The sequence below is a fragment of the Pinus tabuliformis genome, chromosome X (assembly GCF_031772625.1).
Source record: "Pinus tabuliformis cultivar Carrire ecotype Pingquan chromosome X, CPIR1, whole genome shotgun sequence".
NCBI classification, from domain to species: domain Eukaryota; kingdom Viridiplantae; phylum Streptophyta; class Pinopsida; order Pinales; family Pinaceae; genus Pinus; species Pinus tabuliformis.
Window position 1 is genome coordinate 163,104,685 of NC_142308.1, and position 13,677 is coordinate 163,118,361.

Sequence of the window (13,677 nt, forward strand, 5' to 3'; positions counted from 1 at the left end):
GGTGACTAAAAGACTTCTAATGGAAAGACACAATTTAGGTTCAAGGCTCCAATTATGAAGAGGAGGCAATTCACTTTCCCTGGAGAGGCCAAATTGGGTCATCACAAGACCTAGGGTTTGATTGATATGATGTGAGTTGGGATGGCCAAGGGTCAAAATGTTAAGAAAGGTTTCCTACAATGTGTTTCAAGAAGGTTATGCGCCTTAAAGTTGAAACCCTCAAGAAGCCCTCAAGTTGAGCTATAACCAAACCAGGGTTTTACCACAACTAGGGCAAGAGAAATTATGGATGAATCAGAATGAATGCCCACCAAGGGGAATGATTTTGAGGCAAACACTACAACCCTCGATTTTTAGACTTTCCAAGACCAAAAATCTCCCGTCCTAGTCAATTTGCACTAAGGCCTAGTTGGGTGCATGGCTTGAAGAGGGCCAAATGAGAGAGAGAGAGAGAGAGAGAGAGAGAGAGAGAGAGAATTCAAATTTGTGGATAAAATTGACTTGATCACCAACAAATGGATGGCCAACGCCTAGGCCCTAGGTTGATGGAGTCTATGGATTCTTTAGGTTGGCTAAAACTTGCAAAGGAGTAAGGATATTTTGATGCCCTAGCATCAAAACCCTAACTATTACCTTTGTGAGGGATCAAAATTCACTTGGGAGAGCTAATGTAAGATCACCAAGGTGATTGTCATTCACATGTCATACAATGAGTAGTGCTTGTAGTAATATGACCTAGATTCAATAAAATTGATATTCAACACAATTAGGGCATCATATTTAACCTAGATCACCAATTTATTCCATACATTAGAGACGAAATCATAAATTTTCCAATAAAAAGGCACTTACAAGACAATATGCATGTGCCATCCAATCATTGATCCAAGGAAACTTCTCCAAAGACATGAATATAGCTCCAAGAAAACATATGCTCCATAGGTCACCTCTTTCCAATAGGCACAAGAGGTCGAAATTCTCAGAATCTCAAGTAGAGAGGATGAATTCACAAGTGATGATGATGATGAATGAAAAGGTCATCCTTGTGAAAATTTCATCTATCATAACAACTAGAAATTATTTTTCTAATTGTTAATCTATTTGCTGTCTACTGCAAGTCTACAACAAACATCAAATAACTCACACTGATTTTCACAAATAAAACTGTGGAAGAAAATAGCGCTGGAAACTGAGAAACTCTAGCACACATAGACATAAATTTTACACAGTTATTTTTAGACAAATGTCCCTGAAAAAACCCAACTTGGGAAAATCAGTGTAGTAGCTGAGGATTTTATTATTATGCAGCAGTGAAATCTGAGTACAATCTATGGATGCCCAACTAGAAATCCAATCAACAAGTATTTGACAGAAATATTAAGAGAGAAAGTCTTCTCACCCCACTAGCAATCTCGACACTGGCTCCTTCAAAAAAACTGGCCGTCCAAACCCCAACGTAGGCCCTCTGCACAATCCTTGCGATGCCTCTCACACGTGTGGCTCGAATCTGCCTTTCGGCAAGTCGTCTAGCCTGACTCAATGGCCCTCAAGAAGACTTTCTCAACCTCTGGATGCTGAACCGACTTCATCCCAGCTAAATCGAACTGCTCTGCTTCAGCTACTGCGCAGTCTGTGCGTTGCTTCTGTGTGGATCACTTTTGTCACTTGCTGCTGCCTCTCTGGATCTAGAAAACTTCTTCTGGATCGCTGTCTTTGCTTCCTCACTTAAGCTCGAACTTTCTGGCAACTGACTGTTGCTACTCTGGAAAATCGAATTCTCCAAGTGACTCTAGTGTGTTATCCGTCACCACATCGATCCCTTCTTATGTCTTCCTGTTGGGACTCCAATGACCAAGATTAAATCTTAATCGATGGCTTAGATAATTTCTGGATCGATCCGTGTGAGTTTCTAGAGAATTCTCACATTGACTTAATTAATTCTGATTAATTAACCAAGTTTCTTAAGTTTAGACTTAGGAAACATTAAAAAATTGGTTAATAATCTAATTAAGTCATCTCTAGATGGAATTCCCAGAAACAATTTCTGGGTTTTTGGAGATCTCATGTATTCTAGCCTCTCCACCAAATTTCGTGGCTAGAACACATCCAATGCTACAAAAACTAACACTCCCTCTTAGCAAGGACTGTGTTCTCTCTTGTTAAAATTAGAGTTAACATGTTCTCTGTTTAAATAGTTACTTTATTATCAATTTCCATTAGACCATAAACCATCAACGTATGACAATAACTAACGAAATAACATTCAATGTAAATGTAGAAGACAAGCCAGCCGACAAGAACACAGAGATATGGCACAAGCCAGGGAAAAACCCCAAGATGGGGAAAACCCTTGATCAATTCTTCTTCTTATTATTATCAAATGTTTAGCAGAGGCAGAGAGAGTACAACCATAAACTTGCCAATATGAAGATCAGAATCACTGCCCAAATTTCAAAAGAATTGCCTCTGCAAGTCTGAGTTCTGATTAGGTTTAACTTCATGCTGATGTAGTCCACTTAACCACCCTCTATTCACATTCCAGGGCAGCGACCTTCATTCATAAGGTACGGTGGACATCAATTGATAGATCTGGGTTAATATCATCTTCTTCATGTGCCTTTTGGTCCACTTGAATATGGGGACAAGGCCCATGACCTAGTTGTGAGGACAAATAACCTCATGACCTTCTGTGACAAGGGCTGTGATTTACTTGAAAGAGTGAGACTTACTGTTGGAGAGGAGAATTACACAGAAAAACCACCATCCATTAACCCTAGTCCAGTGCGACTCCTTTTAAGCTCTTACACGATTTTGAAATAGATAACGATTGCGGCCGGAACCTTACTTGTGGGTAGTCGCTAAAGGGTCCGGGCAAAGTTATCCATCATCGCGTTCCTTTGTCGCTTGATGACTTCCTCGACCAATATTTTGAAAGGATGTCCTACTCCCTCGTATTTCTTTTATTCCACTATGGGAGGTTGTCAGGGTTTGCGAGGCTGGTCTTGCAAAGGTTCAACCAGTTTGAGCCCTAACTCCTTATACCTTGACCTTGTTGGGAACATGCAAAGAAAAATAGAGAAAGAGCAGACCGCTTTGATACCACTGATCCAGACTTAGACAGAAACGCAACAGAATACAGATACAAACATAAACACCGAGATGCAGCGACAATAAAACTTCATTTCATTAATATGAAAGAACTGAAATATGCTTACATACAAAATGGAAATAAACTAGCTCGGGCGATGGTAGCTTATCTCTAAGTAGAGATGTGACGGCTACATGCCTCTTAATTGTGTTACAATGAGGTTGAAGGGCCTTTCTATTATTGAACAACAAGGGAAAACCCTCGACAACCAAAACCCTAATTCCAGGAGATGGAACACCAGGAGTTTGTGGGTCTTGTTGGGTAGCCAACTTCCCGGGGTCATAACTTGGTCATATGATCTCTGTTTGGTGCGTACGATACCTCATTGGAAAGATCTCTCTGAGTACTACAGGATTTGCCGCAGGCCCTTGCTTATTGCTACGGGCTTGTTGTAGACCTCAAAAAAACGGCTTTTAGGGGGTCAAAACAGCTCTAGAAGTTCAAGAGTCAAAAAAATGCTAAGAATAGTAAATGCTGCTATAATTAAGGAAACAGAAGAAACCGACTGGAGGTTTAGGTGGAATAGGCGGGTGGCCACCAATATCCACCTGGATCACACACAACAATGAAGAACCCATAGTGGGGTTTTTCCAAAGGCTCATTATAACATCGATTTTATTTTTTTAAAGATGGTTTTCTTTGCCATCCATCTAAAGTAGAATTTTATTAACCTTCAAAAATCTTATTATATTGAGAGAATAAAGATAGATCCGCTAATTAGAGCTTTAATTATTTGTAAATATTTTTGCTATCCTTTTCATTGTAAAAGTTATAAATGCATTTTGTAAATAGATTTTGTGTACGTGTTTTCCTATTAACTTGTATATATCTTTCCATCTTGTTGTATATATATATTTTCTTTGTTTATTTTCTTGTGAGTTTCTATTGCATACTTGAAATAAGGTTTCGATTTGGCTTTGGATTGAATTTCCCTTGAAGGCCATTAAGGGTTTTGAAACCCTTTTCCTTCATAATTGAATTACTTGTCAAGGGTTCACCTCCACATTCGTTTGCAAAATTTTTATGAGATTTCTTTTGGGGTTTTAGGTCATTATTTAATTCAAATCTCTCTTCCTAAGCTAGCCGCTAGCTTGAAATGGTTTCTGTGGCTCACTTAATTTTTTTAGTCCCTTTCCTATGTTTCATCTCATTTTGAAGGTTTTCCAGTGAATTTCTGGCAGGGTTGATTTGTTGAAGGATTTTGATAATTTTTGGAGACCCACAGATGATTAACAAAATATTTGAGAGGTTGTTCTCTTTCCAGAAGTAAAAATCGAATTGGTAGAAGGCTCCTTCCATTTCTTGAGGTAAAATAAAAATTTGAGAGACATCATATCTATTCAGGCAGATCAAAATTTCTTGGAGCATGTCGATTTATTCTTGATGTTCGCTTGCAATTTCTTTGAGCCATTCTTTCCCTGAACGTGAGCCTTTTTCTAGAGCCACTTTCCATTTAGCCGAGAGCTTGAAAAATGCCGTCCTCTTCTCTGGTGCATAATCCCTTTGCTAGCTTGGACATCTTGTAAAATAGTCGAGACATTTAAATGGGGTTGGGGCGTAGAATTTAAAGAAGTTAATCATAAAATTTTCGTAAAGTTCAAATTTAATTTCTTGGCTCGTCTCCTTGCTTAGCCGTGAGCCATTGGGGGGTTTTTTGTCTTGAGCCGTGAGCATAAGGAAGTTCGAATCTCCCTTTCTGGAAGCCGTGAGCCATTGGTGGGTTTTTTTCTCTTGAGCCTTGAGCATAAGGACGTTCGAATCTTGTTAATTTAGGTATGTTCTATGCTTAGAGCAATTTATTTCAATTTTCACAGTTAGCTCAATATTTTTTCCAGATTAGCAATCACATCAGCGTTAAAGTAAACTGCAGATAGAACATAAACATAAATCACAGAAGACAAGCCAAGACAAGAGGACACAAGATGTGGCGCTAGCCAGGGACAAACCCCAATGTGGGGAAACCCTTGATCAATTCTTATATGTTCTTCAATAGTTCAACAAAGAGAGAGAGAGATCGTTCATTTACAATAGAAGTCAACACTTTGACTTATCCAAATAAGAGCATAGATAATCTCTAAGAAGATGACACATGAGATCAATTGTAGACATGTTGCTTCAACTGATTCTCCAAGGTGACTCCTTGACCTATCATTGTGCTGCATCTCGTCATCATGCTGCACCTCACCATGCTGCATCATGCTACACCCATCATCATAATGCTGGACCTCATGACCATGCTGTACAAATCATGCTGCTGCACCATGCTTGCCTCATTGTCCATGCTTGCTGCTGTCCCATGTGCCTTTGCTGTAACATTCTAGTCACTGCTGTCCTATGTGGCATACAGTTGTCCCACTGTTCATTCCAAGTTTGCTTGCTGTCCCATGCATCTTTGCTATGTAGCGTGCTGTCCCATGTATCTTTGTTGCACTAGTCACCTTTCTATCCCATGCGTTTTAGCTGCACTAGTTACCTTGCTGTCCCATGCATTTTAACAACGCTATGTAGTCCGCTGTCCCATTTACTTTGCTGCACTAGTTAGCAACAGCATGTAGCCCAGCTGTCCTATAGCCTAGCTGTTCTATTTACTTTGTTGCTGTCCACAACACTGCTGTTCCAATGCTGCCTTTACTGCTGCTTATATGGTGACTGGTTAGGGCATCTGGCAGCCCTTACACACCCAGTTATCCATTCACAAACAGTAGAATATTGCTTCTATTCTCCTCAGCTTGGTTGCTTGCCTATTGTGCTCTTAACCGTCCCTAGAAACAGCCCTAAACTAGCCCTTAATAGATCCGCTGTCACCTACAGCAGTTGCTCCTATCACAACCCTCCACGCTGTCTCCTTACGCTATCCCTTAGAGATGACCGTTGCCTGGTTAGAAGGGCCTTTCTAGGCCACTTGACCATCTAACTTTTACCTCCCAAACACTGCTCTAGTAGTCCCTTACTGCGGCCCTATACACAGATATATGCACCTCAAAACCACACACAAAACTCACCTATAAGCTACGACTCTTCTTCTCTAAAATCTGCACCCAAAACAACGACAAGATACTAGGGCTGTCCACAAACTCGGCTAAGACTGCGTAGATACTAGGGCTGTCCTCCTTGTAGCGTTAGGGATTCTCACTTGACTGCATCCTCTAGATTAGGGCAACATTCTTCTTCTTGACTGTGGCTAGGGCAGCCTCAATCCTCCAATGTCTAGGGCTTCCACTCCTAGATTTCTCTTCCACTAAAAAGCCAAGACAAGTGGAGAGAAATCAAGATAGAAGTGTCTGTGAGAAATGACTCTCAAGTCATCTCTTTTTATACTAAAACGTTGAGCACACGTGGGCTTTATTTGGTTGCTGGCCGACTTTGTCGAGTTGTCTTATAACACAAATAAATTCATAACTCCATGAATACTTATCGGAATCGGATGATCTTTAGATCAATCCTACACCTCTCGATGAGAGGGATCCAAGAAAAATATCAACTGCCATAAATAAGATGACCCACAAGGAGTTTGGCCCTAGTTACCAATTTTAACACTCCCTCTCAACTAGGGAGAACTCCATTCTTTGATCCATCTGTCTGACTGTACTATCTCTGTCATCAGTGCCCTGCACTGCACTACTCTGCTCTGCTCTGCTGAATCATGAAGAAGAAGAATTGATCGAGAATGTCTCATACCATTCTCTACTGACCTGGAGTCAGTTCCATATGATGAGAGTGTGTCATACCACTCTTACTGATCCAAAATTAGTTTTATTGATCCCAGATCAATATCACAAGAGAGTGTCTCAAACCACTCATACTGATCCCAGATCAATGGAGGTCATCCTAACATAGGGAGTACGGTAGATGCAATGATGCGTCCATTGATAGTACTACTATGGTCCCTAACCCCATTTCCCTTTTCGTTGGCCATATGAGAGGTACTTCCCATGAGTCCTAGACTGCATGGGTAGGATGCCTTGACAGGTGAACCATACATCCTGTCCCTAAGTGGCCACGGGGTATCATAGGGGAAGGCTGAGCCATTCACCCTATACACAACACACCATTAGGGGAGGGTGAGTCGCCCTATGGTTGCTTGCTGCTCCAATAAGTATCCCAAGCCCCCTGGAGCTCCCAGAGCTCAATGCATGCATCATGCATGACCCTCATAAGAAGGTCCCTTAACGACTCCAAGTCGTTCGGGAAAGTCACAAATTTGACCTTTCCCTGGGGCTTTGACAAAATGTCTGCGACCTGTACATCAGTCTCAATGCGATGGAACCTCCTCACTCATCGAAGTACCATATCCCAGATAAGGTAGTATCTGATGTCTATCTGTTGGAGTAATCATAGAATACGGGATTCCTCAACAATCGAATCCCCCCCTGGTTGACAGTGACACAGAGGATCACGGTGGTATTTGTCATGTGTACAAACAGCTTACTGAAGAGCTTCCACAACCATGCAGCTTCACACGAGATCATACTCGTAGCTATGTATTCGGTTTCCGTAGTGCTTATAGCAACTGACTTCTGCTTCCTACTCATCCATGATATTGAAGCAAAATCCAAAGAGCACTAGCACTCAGAAGTGTTCTTACGATCCTCCACACTGCCTGCTCAATCAACATTCGAATAATCATGCAGCGTCACATTTCCGACAATGTATCTCAATCCATGAGAGATTGTGCCCCGAAGATATCTGAGAAGATTCTTATCACCAATCTAGCGAGGCTCAACCAAAATATGAGCCCAACATGCTAACTGCAAAACATATATCCGGACGGAAGTTCACCAAGAACATCAATGCGAATGAGTTTATGAAACTCAGAGGCATTTCCCAAATCTGGTCCGGCATCACTACCATATAACTTCTGAAAGTTAAGATCTTCGAGGTAGTCACAGGCTTGTAGTTTACCATTCCACATACAGAATCCAACTCCCTCTTACTTTTGCAAATGAGAGGGTCTGCACCTGTCAGAAAGAGGTCGTCCTCAGAAGGTACCAGTATGAGAGGTCTGTCATCCATAACCTTCAAGCAATGGTTTGGATCGACTTCACTCCTAGTGAATCTCAGCTTCATCAGACAACTATCAATCTTCTCATACTATGCCCAAGGTGTTTTGCTTCAAGCCATAGAGGGCTTTCTTCCACCTGAGATTCCTGATCATGAATCTCAAACTCCTCGGGTTGTTCCAAACCTTTGGACTTGCTACATGAGGGGAATAGTCCCCTTGTAAGATTTTCCTTCGGTACATCTCAAACATGTACCTTCATGCTCTTCTTGAATTCAGGCATCCCTGTCACCATCTGACTCACATCGGGTAGGGCCCCATAATAAGTAGACCACCAGTGCTATAGATGAGATGTGACAACTGACATGGTCCCCAATGGACCATCTTGTAACTTGATACAAATTTCCAACCCTAAACCCATGAGTAAAAGCATCTTAGAAAATTCTATTTTCAAACACGTACCTTTCCATCGATGAATGCCACCCTGAAGCCTTTGACTTCAATTGCCGAAATGGACACCACGTTCTTCTTGTGATCAGGTACACAAAAGAGAATTTGTAAATGAATCAAGTTACCCTCATTCAATTGAGGGGTAACATTCCCTACACGCTTTCCGGGTTAGGTGGCATCGACTCCAAGTATAATCCCACGATTGTTTCCATCTCTACTAAATTAGAGAGATCACCCTTCTATCCGATGAAGTGCCTTGAAACACTACAATCAATAAGCTAGATTCTCAAAGAATCTGAAGGAGAGGGTCAATACAAGATAACACTTCTTTATCTTATCATAAACAACATTTGATTCTTCATACCTGGGGTTCTTTGCTTTCTCTGAAGAGTCGGCCATTTCCTTGATGACTTGCATTACCTGTCATTCCTTCGATCATTGAAGATGTGCCTGGAATGATTGTTATCTTCATCAAGAGATGTGTCCCTGCCATTCGGACACTCCTTTGCATAATAGCCGAACTTATTTCAAACAAGGCATCTGCCTTTCCTTCCACCCTTAGATCCAGACTTCCCTTAGGTAGGCCATCAGAAACTTCCGTTACGCCATTCTGATAACATTCTCTACTTCGACTTCACCCTTGGTGAATTTGAAGAGGGATGAAGAATCCATTGATCCTTTTGTCCTTTCCCAACTATCTTTGGTGATTGCTCTTTCACTCTTGCATGGGCATTGTCTTCAGCTCAGCTCCGATACCATGTTAATTTAGGTATGTTCTATGCTTAGAGCAATTTATTTCAATTTTCACAGTTAGCTCAATATTTTTTCCAGATTAGCAATCACATCAGCATTAAAGTAAACTGCAGATAGAACATAAACATAAATCGCAGAAGACAAGCCAAGACAAGAGGACACAAGATGTGGCGCTAGCCAGGGACAAACCCCAATGTGGGGAAACCCTTGATCAATTCTTCTTATATGTTCTTCAATAGTTCAGCAGAGGGAGAGAGAAATAGTACATTTACAACAGAAGTCAACCCTTTGACTTATCCAAATAAGAGCATAGATCATCTCTAAGAAGATGATACATGAGATTAGTTGAAGACATGTTGCTTCAACTGATTCTCCAAGGTGACTTCTTGACCTATCATTGTGCTGCATCTCGTCATCATGTTGCACCTCACCGTGCTACACCATGCTACAACCATCATCATAATGCTGGACCTCATGACCACGCTGTACACATCATACTACTACACCTTGCTTGCCTTGCTGTCCATGCTTGCTACTGTCCCATGTACCTTTGCTGTAACATTCTAGTCATTGCTCTCCTATGTGGCATGTGGCATACAACTGTCCCACTGTTCATTCCATGTTTGCTTGCTGCCCATGCATCTTTGCTATGTAGCCTGCTGTCCCATGCATCTTTGCTGCACTAGTCACCTTGCTGTCCCATGCATTTTAGCAACGCTATGTAGCATGTTGTCCCATTGACTTTGCTGCACTAGTTAGCAGCACCATGTAGCCCAGCTGTCTTATAGCCCAACTGTCCTATTTACTTTGCTGTTGTCCACAACACCCCTGTTCCAACGCTGCCTTTACTGCTGCTTATATGGTGATTGGTTAGGGCATCTGGAAACCCTTACACACCCAACTACCCGTCCACAAACAGTAACATATTGCTTCTATTCTCCTCGGCCTGGTTGCTTGCCTATTGTGCTCTTAACTGTCCCTAGAAACAACCCTAAACTAGCCCTGAATAGATCCGCTGTCACCTACAGCAGTTGCTCCTATCACAGCCCTCCACGCTGTCTCCTTACGTTGTCCCTTAGAGATGACTGCGACCTAGTTAGGAAGGCCTTTCTAGGCTTCTCAACAGCTGCTGTAGTAGTCCCTTATTGCGGTCCTATACACAGATATATGCACCTCAAAACCACACACAAAACACACCTATAAGCTGTGGCTCTTCTTCTTTAAAATCCGCACCCAAAACAGTGATTAGATACTAGGGTTGTCCACAAACTCGGCTAAGACTGCGTAGATACTAGGACTGTCCACAAACTCGGCTAAGACTGCATAGATACTTGGGTTGTCCTCCTTGTAGCATTGGGGCTTCGCACTTGACTGCGTCCTCTAGATTAGGGCGGCGTTCTTCTTCTTGACTGCGGCTAGGGTAGCCTCAATCCTCCAAAGCATGGGGCTTCCACTCCTAGATTTCTCTTCCACTAAAAACCCAAGACAAGTGGAGAGAAATCAAGATAGAAGTGTGTGTGAGAAATGACTCTCAAGTCATCTCCTTTTATACTAAAACGTTGAGTACATGTGGGGTTTATTTGTTTGCTGGCCGACCTTGTCGAATTGTCTTATAACACAAATAAATTTGTAACTCCATGAATAATTATCGGAATCGGATGATTTTTAGATCAATCTTACACCTCTCGATGAGAGGGATCGAAGAAAAATATCAGCTGCCCTAAATAAGATGACCCACATGGATTTTGGCCCTAGTTTCCAATTTTAACAAATCTCCCATTTTGGAAGCTGTGAACATTTCTGGGTTCTTTCTCTTCAGATCCGTGAGCGAGAGCCTCTAAGACATTTGAGCCGAGTTTTCTAAATCGATTATTTGAAACTTTGGAATCGATAATTAAGTTTGTTGAGGCCCATAAGGTTTCGTTTAAATTTGGACCTTGGAAGTCAAACTTCATTAGAGTATATTTTTTGAGAAAGTCTATTTAGGTTTTTTTTTTTTTGGGGGGGGGGGGTGGTAATTTTATCATTATGATTTTTTTCCTAAGTATTAATATTGGGGAGTGGTATAAGATCTTCATTTGCAAACCCCCTTCAAAATTTTAAAACGCTCTCATTTGTCTAAGGCTGGTTATTTTGTAACTTTAATAAAATCATTTTTTAGATGGAGCTTGGGGTCCCACCCCTTGGTATCCCTATCTCCTCTTCTAGGAGGAACTTCTCTTGTGTTGCACTACATTTTTATTTTCTTGCATTAATTAGAATAACTCACTAGCTATTTAATTTAATTGTTCATAATTTGCATATGCTTAAGCATTTCATTTGATTACTACATCTTGGTCTAAATAGCTTTTGTTACAATTATATTTATTTAGCTAATGTATCTAAGTTATATTTTATTGAAGCTGCTTATCATCATTGGAATAATTACTTGTGCCTTTGTGATTCATATATACTCTTAACATTCTTAAAGACATATCCTAAGTGAAGTGATATTATAAATCTAATTAATAATTCATTTCACATTAAGAGCAATTTCCATTAAGGCACTCGTGTTATTTATATAATGCTTTGTTTCATTGAGTGACCTTTATTTGCTTCATTATCTCACTTTGTACTAAAAGTATTTTTAATCATAAGTGGATTGGTATTTCATTTCTTTGAAGTATATTGTTATAATTATACCTCATTGAAGCATTGTGTTAACATTGCATTAGAGTTTGCGTCGTTCACTTTATTGTGTCTTCTAAGTTGCTTGTCTTGTTTCAATTGATGATCTAAAGTAACCTTGAAATCATTATTAGCAATCTCATTTGGTATATTATAAGTGTGACATTTCTATAATTTCTTGCTTGTTCAACTGTCTAAATAAGTGGGAATGTCTAAAAAATCACACTAATGGTCTAAAGGCATTGTGAGATTTGCCCCAACATTCCAACCTGATTGTCATATCATTCTTGTTTCATTGAGTTACTATTATTTCATTTATCATTATACAAGCTAATCATTGCTGTAAGTGATCATTAATATCTTGTGGATTGGCATTTCTTTACTGAAGCATTGTCTCTCATTGAAGCATCTCATCCTCATATTTAGAGTTAGGATTGGATCTTAAAACCTACCTCCAAGCATAAGCTTGGTTGATAGAAAGTTAGGAAATGACTTCTCCACCCAATTTGCGACACTTGACCCTTGCACAAAGGTTAAATCAAGCGTCCTTGCAGTTCTCTTTCGGGCAATCCCTTGTAGGAGCGAAGGCGCTTGGGTTGTTAGAACTCTATGGCAGGTATTGTTAATGAGGCCTTAACCTCCTCCCTGTGGACTTCTTTCTACAACCTTGTGTGAGACTTGCTTCAAAACAATTGAGCAGAAGGATCTCACTCAGAATAGGCATCTAATTAAAAGTGACCAAGATCCTGCATCTCATCTTGCTTTTGATCATTATAACTGGAATTGTAGGCTTGCTTTGTAATTGCAAGGTTGTTGTACTTTGTAAACCATAATTACTTGCAAGTTTTTATTAAATTATTTAGTGCTCGTATTTCTGGTTGTCTTGATCTATCTTACTAACATCCTTCTTGCAGCATTGCTTATCTAGTATTTGAGATGTTTTGTGCAAGTGGCATAATCTATATTGAGTATTTTTCATTAGGCACTGGTCTCTATTTGATAATCTTGATATTTCTTCATTGATCTAAATTGCTTCATCTTGTTAAGATATACTTTGCTCACTTAATAATCACACTTGCTAATCTAAATTCAAGTTATCTAGAAAGCTAGTGGTCTTGCCCTTAATCTTCTAGGACTTGTTGTCCCAACCAGTTTTCCCCTCATAATCACCCTTAGGGACTACCCCCCTTTACTTAGCTAGGAGAGAGTTTAAATGGAGTCAGTAGGGATCAATGTGACAATCCCTACTCTGATTGTTGCGCCTTAGGTGTACAGTTGAGGCGACAACAATGTCCAAATGAGGTTGCCTTGACTTGTATTTATATGTGATTTTGGAGGTGGCTTTTCCTTGTCCAGGCTACTTGTACTTTTGTTTCCTTGTGGGTTTTCACATTAAAAATATATTTTTCCTTGACCAAATTAAATTACTCCAAGGGCAAAGAGGGTCTTCTCTGGATGAGGAAGGCTCTCCAAAAGAGGGAATTTGTCCCTGAGCGGCCAATTAACATCCTCGTGTCAGGTGACTTAGGTAATGAACAATAGTTTATTAATTGAATGTCCAACATAAGAAGGTGAAAGAATTGAAATCCATATAGAAATTGATAAATAATGCATGAGATATGAGATGATGATTTGATACAATACCTGGTGACAGTATACT

The 13,677-nt window shown here is 40.4% G+C and overlaps 1 protein-coding gene across 1 annotated transcript in view; it reads left to right on the forward strand.

Moving 5' to 3' along the window:
- Positions 1-13,677, forward strand: part of LOC149138963 (poly(ADP-ribose) glycohydrolase 1-like) — a 437,544-nt gene that overhangs the window by 91,836 nt on the left and 332,031 nt on the right. The gene's annotated exons all lie outside the window — the stretch shown is intronic.